The sequence below is a fragment of the Balaenoptera physalus genome (assembly GCF_965194825.1).
Source record: "Balaenoptera physalus genome assembly, chromosome: X".
Classification (NCBI taxonomy): domain Eukaryota; kingdom Metazoa; phylum Chordata; class Mammalia; order Artiodactyla; family Balaenopteridae; genus Balaenoptera; species Balaenoptera physalus.
The window spans coordinates 18,206,792-18,219,882 of record NC_138903.1 but is presented as its reverse complement, the minus strand read 5'-3'; the positions used below and the strand labels follow the sequence as shown (position 1 = coordinate 18,219,882).

The window sequence follows — 13,091 nt, the reverse complement described above, 5'->3', positions numbered from 1 at the left end:
GGACTTTGAACAATTCAGACGGGCTGAGAGGTCACTAGAGTTAATATCAGGCCTAGTATAAGGTTTTAACCAGTCTGTGATATCATTGGACACGATAGACAAGAGAGAGAGAGAGAGAGAGAGAGTAATTAACCAGTTCTGTAAAAGAAGACCACCAACCAGGCAGGAAGAAGCCTGAGACATTTCAATTGGTCATCCCCTATGTAAGGCCCTCACCAACTCCTGAGACAAGACAGACTGGGAGGTAACCTCAGAACCAAACCATACTTAGAGCCATACATGTTTTTGTAGCTCAATTCATTTCAGTCCAAGAAACATTCATTTGATACCTCTTTGGTGCTAAATACTACACTAGGCACTTGGAAATAAAAAGATGAATCATATGTAGTCTGGGCCAAAAAAGAGCTCACTTTCTAGCAAGGAAGACAGACATATGAACAAAAAATTAGAAGGTTGCGTGCGAGTTACAGCTAGAATAGTATGTATGATATAAGAGGCCAAACACAGAAGGGAGTCTGAGGAAGGATATAAAATAGAACATGGGCTGTGAAGAGACTTCATTTTTGAGGCAACGAAGGGACAGAAGAGAACTCCAGGCAGAGGACAAAATGTAGGAATAATCATTGAAGTGTAAAATAATATGTCTGGTTTAGAAAAAAATGCAAAAATAAAGGTAGGAGTGGGTAGTGGGTAGAAATTAGAATATATTAAAGGTTTCTGAGGACGGAAGTGGCATGATCAGATTTTTACTTTTAAAAGTTTCCTCTGGAGGGGCTTCTCTGGTGGTGCAGTGGTTGAGAATCCGCCTACCAATGCAAGGGACACGGGTTCCAGCCCTGGTCCGGGAAGATCCCACATGCCGCGGAGCAACTAGGCCCGTGAGCCACAACTACTGAGCCTGCGCGCCTAGAGCCCGTGCTCCGCAACAAGAGAAGCCACCGCAATGAGAAGCCCCTGCACCACAACGAAGAGTAGCCCCCGCTCGCTGCAACTAGAGAAAGCCCACGTGCAGCAACGAAGACCCAATGCAGCCAAAAATAAATAAATAAAAAATTTTAAAAGAAGTTTCCTCTGGAGCAATAGCTGCCTAGGTTGTTTCAAACCAACAATCCTGCTGACAACAATTAGAAAAGCTTGGGGAATAAACGATTTAAAAAAAGAAGAAGAAGAAGAAAACCTTAGCTTGAATGAATCAAAGAACTACCAAGGCAGTGAGCATTTTCAGAATCAAGATTCAGAAGAAAACAGAAGCCAAGGCTCTTGAGACAGGCATTTGGGAATACTTTTTCCATCGAGGTGATTGCCAATTACAAAAGTGAAAGCAGCAGCTGAGAGGCTGAGAAGCTAAGCATAACAGAGCATAAAGGGACACAAACTGGAGTTCAGACTGCCTAGGAGAAGGGGCCCTGGTAAATATCTCAAGCTGTTAGTCAGGACCGCAAAGGCCGACGCTGTAGGAGGAAGGGTGAACTGGAAATAAAACCGTCCTCAGCAGGATTAAAGCACAGCTTTAAGTCACCTCAATTTCTGACTGGAAAAAGGTGACCACCCCCAAACCTAGTTACCTAACAAGTGCAAAAATAAATCCTCTCTCGAGAAAGTTTGTATTATATAGAGCATGAAAACATCGATCAAACTTTGAATGCAAATATCTGGCACTCAGTCAAAAATAATCAGACATTTAAGGAGATGAGATGCAACTGAGAACCAGAATTGTTTTAAAAAGACAATAGAAAAAGACCCACAGGAAATCCATAGAGTGGAGTTATAAGACACAGACTTTAAAATGGCCCAGACAATATGTTCAAAAAATTAAATTACAAGTGGAGAATTTTGTCAGAGAACTGGAAACCAGAGATAAGAAACTATACTACACTATCCATAAATTGGACTACATTACAATTAAGAGCTTCTACATCGTTAAAAGACTGAAAAGAAATCCACACGCCGGGAGAAAATATTGTTCAACACATGTAAATGGTAAAGGATTATACCCAGAGTATATTTTTAAAAAAAGAAGAAACAAGAAAAAGGGTGAGAGGGGGCAGAGGTGTAGGAGAAAGAGGGAGAGAAAGAAAGATGACTTTTACAAATCCATTAAAAAAGACAATCCAATGGAAAATGGGCCATAAGATCTGAATAAGCTTTTCCAAGAGTGGCTATCCAAATAATCAAGAGATATAAAAATGTACTGAATCATATTGGTCACCAGGAAAACGCAAATTAAATCCACAATGGGATATGACTCTATGCCTAATAAAAGGGCTAAAATTTGAAAGACTAATAATATCAAGTATTGGCAAGGATGTGAGTAACTGAAACTCTCATACAATGCTGGTGGGACTGTAAATTGGTACAACCACTTTGGGAAACTGACATCTACAGCTGCTGAACATAAATATTCCCTACAACCTAGAACTCTCACTTTTAGGTACGTAACCAACAGAAGTGAGCATATATGTGCATGGAAAAAACATCTCAAGAACATTTACAGCAGCACTGTTTTTAATAACCCAAAACTGGAAACAACCCAAGTATTCATCAATGTTAGAAGGATAAATAAATTGTGGCATACTCATATAGTGGAATACAATAGAAAATTAATCAACTACATCTACACACAGTGACATGGATGAATCTCACATACATATGCTGAGTGAAAGAAACCAGGCAAAATATGTATTCTTGGATTCCATTTATTTAAAGTTCAAAAACAGGCAAAACAAATGTATGGTTTTAAAAGTTAGGATGTGAGCTACCTTGACTGGCAATTTGAGTGAGGGGCCTTTTTAGGCTGTGGCTAAAGTCTATTTCTTGATCTAGTTGGTGATTACACATGGGTCTGTTTACTCTGAAAATTCATCAAGCTGTGTACTTATGATTTGTGCACTTTTTAAAATGTTATATTTTAATTTAAAAAGTTAATTTTAAAAATTACATTTACAAGCACAATAGCAATAAGATTAAAATAATCAACAAGTTTAGAAAATTCTTGGAATTTAAAAAGTATAAGAGGTGTCAATATTAACATTTAATGCATAAATAAATCACTGGTTTTATGCATTTTTGCTTTCTTTATTGATTTATGAATTTAATTTCAATTCAAGTACTAAAGCAATTTTAAGATAGCTTCGTGCTCTCAAGTTTGCACTCAGGATGTTGAGCGTGAGGGCATATTAAAAACCCACAAATAGTAGATCTGTCTAAACTTGTTGGAGTTCTGAGTTTAAAGCAATTTTCTCAGAAGCCAAGCTTAAAATATTTAAGAAAGCTATTTCAACAACCCTGGGTTTGAAATTTAGATGAGGAGTGTTGAAGCACAAAATTAAAAAGTAAATAATAAATCTTTCAGATTTCTGATTCAAGATAATTGAGTGAACACGGACATTTTACCTCTCCTTCTTACAAAAACCATTGAAGAAGAAATATAAAAATAATTATTCCACAGTCTATTGGGAGTCTGTGATGGGTGTCAGCAATAGAACAGAAAGAAAGAAATATCTGGCAGTTATAAATTCAATGGGATCAGACTGACAGTGGCACCCAAAAAAGCTGGGAAGCAGAGGAAATCCTAACCTTTTACAGTACAGGCAAAAGCAAAGACTTTTCAAGGAGACTTCTCCCAGTAAAAGCTCAGCATACCAACAAAGTCAGAAGCAGTGGGTCCGAGAGAAGTTGGCAGTGGCCATTCAGCTAAGGACATTGGCTGGGGGAGGATTGAGTTCATTATATTCCTGTTTGTCTGTCATCGTTGGACCATGCAAGGTCCAGCTCTTGTATTTTACTTTTTATTTATTTTTATTTGTTTATTTATTTTTTTGGCCGCACCATGCAGCTTGTGGGATCTTAGTTCCCCAACCAGGGATTGAATCTGGGCCCACGGCAGTGAAAGCGTGGAGGCCTAACCACTGGACTGCCAGGGAATTCCCTCTTGTATTTTATTTTATTTCTTTAATCTCATTCCTCACTCTCATTTACATACCCTCAATTTTTTCCCCACTCAGCACTATGTTTTAAAGATATCTGTGTGACTGTGTACAACTGGTCAGATGCTTCTAATTATGGCACAGTATTCCACAAGTTGCACCCTTGACATTTTCTTAACTCAGTTCTCCAGTGGTACACATCTGGATTGCCCCCTACTCCCCACTACCGCACATAACAGTGTGATGAGCATCTTCGAATGTGGCCACCTTACAGACCTCTCTGAGAATTGTCTGACATATATAACCAAAAGTGGAATTTCTGGGTTATAATGTATACAGATGTTTGTAATTTGGCTAACAGCTGCCATATTGCTCTCTAGAACTGCAACAGCGATGTATGACGGTTGCTATTTCCCCACAGGCTTACCGTTACCACCTTTCTAATGCTTGCCAACCTGATAGGAGCAAAATGATATCCCTTGTTTTAATTTGCATTTCTCTAATTACTAATGCTTTAGAGCATATCTTCATATACCTGATATAGTCATTTGCTTTCCTCTTCTATGAACTGCTACTTTTCTTTTGCTCATTTTTCTATTAGAGTATCATTTTCTTATTTATTTGCTAGAGTTTCTTGTTAGTTTGACATTGGAAGTATTTTCTCCCAGTCTATCATCTGACTATTTACTTTGTCCATATTTTCTTCATTGGACAGGAATCCTTGATTTTTACATAGTCAAATTCCTCTCTATTTCTTTTTCCTTTGGAGCTTTATTTAAGAAGTCTCCTTCCCTTTGGCCACAAACAAATCTCCAGCATTATCTTCTACTAATTTTTTAGCTTTATCCTTCACATTTAGTTCTTTCATGCATCTGGAGTTCACTTTTGAACATGGTATTAAGTTGGGTCCCAGTTTTCTTTCTCTCCATAAAGTGAGTTAGTTTCCCCAATACCATCTGCTAAACATTCGATCCTTTTCCATTGATTTCTGGTGCCGCTTTCATCATATATTAAATTCTCATATATACAAGGTCTGTCTCTGAGTTCTCTGTTCCATTCCATTGATCTATTTGTTCTTACACCAGTACCACATATATTTTTCTTGCTGTGACTTTGTGCTGTGTCTTAATATCTGAGTAGATAACTCCCCTCTTTGTTCTTCCTTTTAAAAATTGATTTAGAGGGCTTCCCTGGTGGCGCAGTGGTTGGGAGTCCGCCTGCCAATGCAGGGGACACGGGTTCGAGCCCTGGTCTGGGAAGATCCCACATGCCGCAGAGCAGCTGGGCCCATGAGCCACAATTACTGAGCCTGCGCGTCTGGAGCCTGTGCTCCACGGCGAGAGAGGCCGCGATAGTGAGAGGCCCATGCACTGCGATGAAGAGTGGCCCCCACTTGCCACAACTGGAGAAAGCCCTAGCACAGAAACGAAGACCCAACACAGTCATAAATAAATAAATAAATAAAATTTAAAAGAATAAGGCTTTTTAAAAAAAAAATTGATTTAGGTTTTTGCAGAATTTTATTCTTCCATATTAATTTTAAAGTAAAGTTATTGAGTGCCTCAAAAAATCCAGATTAATTCTGGATTTGGGTTACATCTTGTAATTAATGAATATAAACCATTATTTCACGTCAATTAAATAATTGATTTCAATTAATTTAGAGGTGACAGAACATTCTAATAGAATCTAGTCATTCAATCTAAGAGCAAAGAATGTCTCCTTATTCTGCTCTTCTTTTCTATCCTTTAATAGAACTTTTAATTTTTCCACCACACAGGTGTTGTATATTTTGGGTTATGTTCATTCCTGTATACATTAGAGCAGGGGTCAGCAAATTTTTTTCTGTAAAGGGCCAGATAGTAAATGTTTTAGGCTTTGCAGGCCATACAGTCTCTGTTCAACTACTCAACTCTGTTGTTGTTGCATGAAAGCAGCCATAGACTGATGTATCTGTGCCTCAAAAAATTTTATTTACAAAAACAGGTGGTTGACCGGATTATCCCAAAGGCCATAGTTTGTTAACGCCAGCTTTGCAGGGATTTTTTTGTTTTTTGGTTGGTTTCTTGTGCATTTTTGGCTTTTTATTTTTGAGTTTTGTTTTGTTTTTGCTATTATAAGTGGTATCTTTTTTTAAAACATCATTTCTAGGCCATTATTGCTAGTGTAGAGAAATGCTATTAATTTCATAAGTTGGTCTTGTGTTTGCCTAGCTTGTTTCTTGATTTTATTGGTTTTTCTAGGTAGGTATTTATATCATCTACAGATAATGACAGCTTTATTGCTTACCTCCCAATTTTTATAAACTTAGTTTGTTTTCCTTTCTTATAACTTTGTAGGTCTCAGTACTGTGTTGAACAGTAGCTGTGATAGAGGTATTCTTGCCTTGTTCCTGATCTTAAAAGTTTCCCCAAGGTTTCTCAATTAAATATAATATTTGCTCTAGGGATTTGGTGTATAATCTTTCCCAAGATAAAGAAAATTCTATTTTATTCCGAGTTTGTGAAGACTTACATCATAAAAAAGTTTTGAATTATCAAATGCATTTTCTGCATCAGTTGAGAGGCTAATATTCTTTTCCTCCATTACAATTTTGTCATCTACATTCGTAAGTGAGATAGACCTATAAATTTTTCTTCCTGTATTGTCCATGTCCAGTTTTGGAAACCAGAGTTCATTAACCTCACAACATAAAATAGACATGTTTTCTATCTTCCAGAACAACTTATCTAAGATAAAAATTAACTATTCCTCTAAGATTTGGTAGAAATTTCCTATAAAAATATATGGTCCTAGAAAGTGAAAGGGAGTTTTTAATTGTCATGAATTTTTTTAATGCTTCTTGTTCTTTTTCACCAATTTCTTAGGTGTACTTTAGCATTTAAAAATGTTTTTCCAGAAAAGAATCTAGTCATCTAGGTTTTCAAATTTAATTACTTGGAGTTATTCATTATGCTCATTTATTATTTTTAGTCTCTATTTTATCCATAGTTTTAAAACTTCTTGACTTGAAAGTGTAGCTCATTTCAACATTTCTTGTTTCTTGATAAATGCATTAAAAGCTATAAATTTCCCTCTAAATGAGGACATTGCTCTGTGTCCCACAAAATTTGACAAGTAGTGTTTTCATTGTAATTCACTTGAATTTAGTTTTAATTCTTTACTTCTTAACCAAAGGGGGTTTTAGTATGCTATTCAGTTTCTAGTCTCACAGGAAGTTCTGGCAATTCTTTAATCTTATGTTCTCATTTTATTATATTTTGTAGGAGAACATAGTTTTTAATATTGATATTTTGGAATTTATTGAGGCTTCCTTTGTGGACTATTACATTGTCAATTTTTGAAAGTGTGCTCAAAAAGAACGTGTTGATTTGGATTTAATTAATATTTAATGGCTGAAAATGATTAATTTGTGTGTTTAGACCTCCCATGTCTCAGTTTGTTTTTGATTTCTTGATCTGTCAATTTTAGAAAGGGGTGGATTTAAACATCTAAATAAGTTATTGTTGCATAATTAATTTTACCTTATGAGTAGTTGCTTTATATATTTTGAGGTTATATTGTTAGATACGTATATATTCATGATTCATTTTCCTTCTGATTCTATTATAACTTTTGCTTGTATACAAAGACCTGTTTATCCCTTATACTTTTTGCTTTAATTCTGTTTTATCAGCTATTAAGATGCTACACCAGATTCTGTTGGCGCATATCTACTTGGTATATCTTTTCATCCTTTTTATTTTCCATCTTTCTGTACCCTTTTGTTTCATTTGTTTTAAGTAGATCATATATTGTTTAATCTTATTTCAAAATTCAATTTAATGTTCTCTGGCTTTTAATAGTGAGTTTAGAACACTTACATTTATTAAAACTTATTTCTGCTCATATTTTATGTTATCCATATATTGTCTTTCTTTTCTTTTTTCCTGCTTCTCCTTCCCTACTTACCAATGTAAGTCAGTGTAGCTGTTACACATCCCTTAATTATTTGGCCAAACAGGTCTTAAAGTGAATATAAAAGATAGCTTCAGAGAGTTTTTGATTCTTAACCAGGTGGAGAGCTAACAGAGGCTGCTAGCTCCCCTCTACCAAAATCAACCATGGAGAAACTTAACAAGTGAGAGGAAAAGATGGAACCAAGGAATTAACAACAACAAATAAAAGACTCTTCAGACTGTCTTGGGAAGCTACAGGGAGTCTTGAATTTGTGCCTCTAGGAATAGCGGCAGCCTAGGGCAGTGGCAAACACAAGAGGAATTAGATAGATGAAGGGAGAGCCTGTAAGTTCTCCTCTTACCCCTTCCCCACATTCTCTCAATATGATCACGTCCCTTCACATAGAAAAGGTAGAAACAGCCTAGAATGCCAGTGTCAGTGGGATTCTCTCAAGGTAGCACAAAAGCATACTTGCATAAGGAGTTGATAAACGGGTATGGTTTGTCCTGGGCCACACAGGAAGTCACTTCTTCCCTCTTACTCTCTGAATTCCCAGAGCTGGTAGATTACAACTCTAAGGAGACCACCACCTCCCAATGTGGCTTCTTTAAGTATTTAAAGAAAGGATTTAGAAGGATTAGAAGAGTTGCCTGTGGCATAGCAGCAAATGGAGGTGGTTCTGTGGTTTCTGAGGTATTCCAGACTTGGGTTCATCTACTTGTCTCTCCTTAAAAATCATCTGGGCTCTAAACTTATGATCCATAAGTTTTCTGTACATATGTTATTCTTCCAAAAAATGGGTCACTTACGTCTAAATCATCAACTTCCCAAGTCTCCATGAGGCATTGAGCAGGTTCAGACCATGTGGCTTCAGCAGACACGGGCCATCATGGCCCAGTACCAGCAGCCTCAGAACCACCCACCTAGGGGGGTTTTCACTGGGCAGCAGCAGGGGATGCAGCAGCCTCCCAGGTCACGGAAGCCAGGACACTGGGAGACTCTACATGAGCAGATGAATCACTTAGTGGAGCCCGCATGTGTAAACGTCCTTCATTTAAAGATTCTCAGGAAATGTTTAGGGAGGGCTTGGAACACCTTGACCTTCCTACAAAGTGGGATTAGTGCACATAGAAAAATAAACCATATTTAAGAGGTTGCTGTGACCCTGCTCTCCCCCTCAAGTTGGTGGCAGCTAAGAAACATACTTTGAAATGTTTTATGAAGACTTTATCCCAAAATGGCTGTAAGAAATTGTGGATAACAAATAGATAAAAATATTCATTCCCCTTTCCTTCTTATGCCAAGCTGAAGCCATTGAGAAACAGTAAAATAATCTCCTCAAATTTAATATAATTAAAGAATCTAAATTTCCAAAAAAAAAAAAACATCATGCAGGACATAAACAACTACAGCCTGGGCTTCATCTATTCCAAATTTACATTACTAGAGAGAGTAGCTGGTACCCGAGGAACAGGGCCATGCTGGCCAAAAGAATTTTATCTCTGAGTAATACAACATCTACAAAAAAAGCAAATTAAATAATGTATACCACATGAAGCAGAGTTACTGGAACAGATGGCATATTAAATACCCTCAAATAGATAAGGAAGGTTATTTGAATTATGTAGCAGTAAAAGGAATACTTTAAAAAGAACCAAGTGAAAATGTTAAGTATCAAAAATATACTTGTAGCAATAAAGATCTTAATAGCTAGGATATGTAGCAGGATGGACCCAGCCAAAGACCACATTACTGCACTAGAAATCAGATTGGCGTGCTTTGCCATAAAACAATAGGAAAGGATAAGGAAAAAGAAATTGTAAAATTGTAAAATAAAAGCCAAGTGATATGGAGGTTTAAAGTGACAAATTCTTGATAATAGGAGTCTCAGAATGAAAGGAAATATGTGTGTGGAGACAGTGAACTACAACCTGCAGGAAAAATGCAACCTGTTTTTTGTACAGTTTTACTGGAGTACGGCCACACCAATTACATATTTTCTATGGCTGCTTTCATGCTACAATGGCAAATTGAGTTGTTGCTACAGAGAACATAAGGCCCACAAAGCCTGAAATATTTACTATCTGGCCGTTTACAGAAAAGTTTGCTGATCCCTGCTCTAACATGTGTAGGAATAGGCGGAATGAGACAGGATAACCACAATAGACATTCCCATTCAGAAAGAGGAAGAATGACAAATATGTGACATTCACTGGTCCATAGCAGTCCTGAAAACCCCTAAGACCATGCGGGTTGCCTGCTTTGGACATCCTCATGGAGGGAGTGGGTTTCAATCTCATCTAAATCTTAAAGGTAGCGTGAACAACCCATATAATGTAGTAGTTATTTTAAGAAACATTTCTGTGACATCTGATTTTATAATCAAGGAAAGTAGATGGTGAAGCTATCTAAGTGGTTCTGAAGCTGCTACGTGCTTGAATACTCAGTGAGGATAATGGGTATGAGGTAGATAAGCTTGAGAAGAGACAAGGACTAGGAGAAAGAGAGCGGGCTCTAGAAGAAAGGGATGGTAGGAAGCGAAAATAGAGGCAGAGCGTGCAAGGGAACCCGAGGTGGATAGGTTCCTTCTGATGATACAGGTAGGGAGTTGAAAGCAGACGTGATACCAGTAGACTCTGGACTGTTCCATATAGGCCTTTTTGCAAAGTGCATTAGATATCTTGTTGCTCTAAGTTCCTTAGCCTGATAATTACAGGAACCCTCTGTCCCACACCCCTCCTCAAAAACCCCTAGACATAAAGAAAAACCCACCACCACCTCCACCCTGAAATGTATGCTCTCATCTCAGTTTTTCACCTACATTGAGACCCACAAAACCAGAAGTTCATTACTAACTCCTGAACACTCAAGAGTCCTAGCTGTCTAAATTGGTGAATTTGTCATGTTTTTGCTTTATTTGTACAATGCTCTTTAAATAACTATTCATCATTGAACTATTCATTCACCTATTCAGAACATACAAATGCCCCATTCATAAGCATTTGGGACTACAGAGGTGACAGTAAGCTATCTTGAAAGATGGCTTTCAAAATTCTAGCTCCTTAAATATATGGTTCTGACTAACAATAAAATCCAAAGCTCTACATTAGGGCACAAGTCTGGTAAGCTTTGGAAGTTTCAGGAAAGACTCAAGAAACAATTAAAATCTCTCCTACTTTTCCTAAAAACAATAAATCAATGTAAGTTCAGAAGTGTTTCCAAATCAGCTGAAGTTTCCCTTTTTTCTGATTGGAGGACCAGTTACCTTCGATCAGCATTGATGCCTTGGCCTAGTGACTGTCAAGGTTGCACTTTCTGGGTGTGAAAGAACAGAAAGGAAATGAGAAGGCAGTGTCAATTAACTGCTCACACTTGCAAATGAACTCTCACTGTACTTGCAGGGCTCCTCCACCCTCTCTAATGGCTTCCAGAATTTTCCAGACTCCTAGAAGTTTGTTCAAGATGTTGGCACTCTACAAATTCCCCCCAGATCCCAAATAAAGGAAGTCCAACTTCCACTGAATTTTTGCTGAGACTAATTCTGCCTTCAAGGGCATGCCTGTGTCTGCTTTCAAGAAAGGGAAAGGAAATAGTAAATTGTGAGGGAAGCTCCGTGCCCCCTAACGTAATGTCCATAAAACTAAGAAATCAATGTAGCATCCTACAGAATCACTGGGGACACAATTCTTTTTCCTTCTGCTGCTCTTATAAGCCAACTACAAAAGCAGCCAGAGTTAGCTCTGAGTTTCCAAGTGGAAAAATATTATACTAGAGAATCACAATAGCATCCCAAATTGGAATCAGTTAAACAAATTACAGGTTTCAGAAAAATCTGTATTTGTCTACATTTTTTTCATCATAAATATTTAGTAACCTAGGGTCTGGAAAGATTCTTCCACACATCACTTGAAAAAGAATCAACCATTTTATTTTCAGAGCCAAGTCAAAAAAAAAAAAAAAAGGAAAAGGGAAAAAAAGACTTTAAACAATTCTTACCTATAGGTCCCCACAGTTTTGAAGTATAACTCCATGTGTATTATTTATGATATAAAATTTTTCCACCAAGGGTTGTTTTTACTTTAAGGAGGAGGATGAGTGCTTGCTCTCAGTTTAATGTAGATTTTCTCTCCAGTTACAGCTAACTTGTGGAGATTTTGTCCTCGGGCTGAGCTGACATGCTGACTCATTTCACCAACAGTGTCTTAAGCCAGCACCATTTCCCACTGTGACTGAGGCCCTGCAGTTGCTCCCAATAAGCTGCATGTTCTCCCTCTCTCTCTCTCTCTCTCTCTCTCCCCCCTCCCTCTCCCTCTCTCTCTCTCCCTTCTTCTCTCTCTCTCTCTCTCTCCAGGCCCTGAAGAGCTGGAGAGAGTTCACCCATGGCCCAGTAAGTTAACGAGGTAGTCAAGCAAAGTTAAGAGCACGTTTTCCCACCCACAGCTGGCAGTCAGCCACTCCATTCTGCCAGCACTCAAAGTTGGCTTCTCAGAAAATCTATTCCAAATCTGGCACTTTACCTCAGGAGATTTTAGTGAAAGTATTTGGAACATCAGATTGTCTAAAACACAAGGTTAAGAGCTCAAAATAGCCACTCTATTCCAAGACTGTCTTAAATTAAGGAACATAATTATTAAAAGATTCTGCTACAGTTGGACCTGAAAACCATACCCTTCCAGGAGGTAGCTAGGCAAGACTGCTTTTCCTCCTGATAAATGAACAAATATTTAATGAGCATGCACACTGTTTGTCCACTGTGGGAATACAAAGGAAAACAAGACACAGTCATCCCCATCAAAGAACTTAAAGTTTAATTAGAGAAACAAGACATAAACACACGAAAACAAAAGCCCTTTACAAAATTAGAACACAAGGTTTAGATTGCTCCTGGGAGCCCCTCCTTGGCCTTTCTCCAGTCAATCACTAGTCTCCTCTGAGTGTAACCCTTATCCTGACTCCTATCACCATAGATTTGTTTTGCCTGTTTTTATACTTGATGTAAATGGAATTGTGCAGTACGTATTCTTTTGTTCCTGGCTTCTTTTGCTCAACGTTGCATTTGAGAGCTTTACATACATTGCTGTGCAGAGTTGTAGTTCATTCTCATTGCTGGAGAGTATTCCCTTGGATAAGTATTACAAAATACATTTATCCATTTCCCAGTTGATGGGCGTCTGGATTTGATGAGTGGTATTGTCTTGAACATTCAAGTTCATGACTTTTGGTGAA

The 13,091-nt window shown here is 37.8% G+C and overlaps 1 long non-coding RNA gene across 1 annotated transcript in view; it reads left to right on the top strand.

The window, feature by feature from the left end:
• The window catches only part of LOC309652995, a 60,642-nt gene that overhangs the window by 34,989 nt on the left and 12,562 nt on the right, over positions 1–13,091 (top strand). The window lies entirely within an intron of this gene.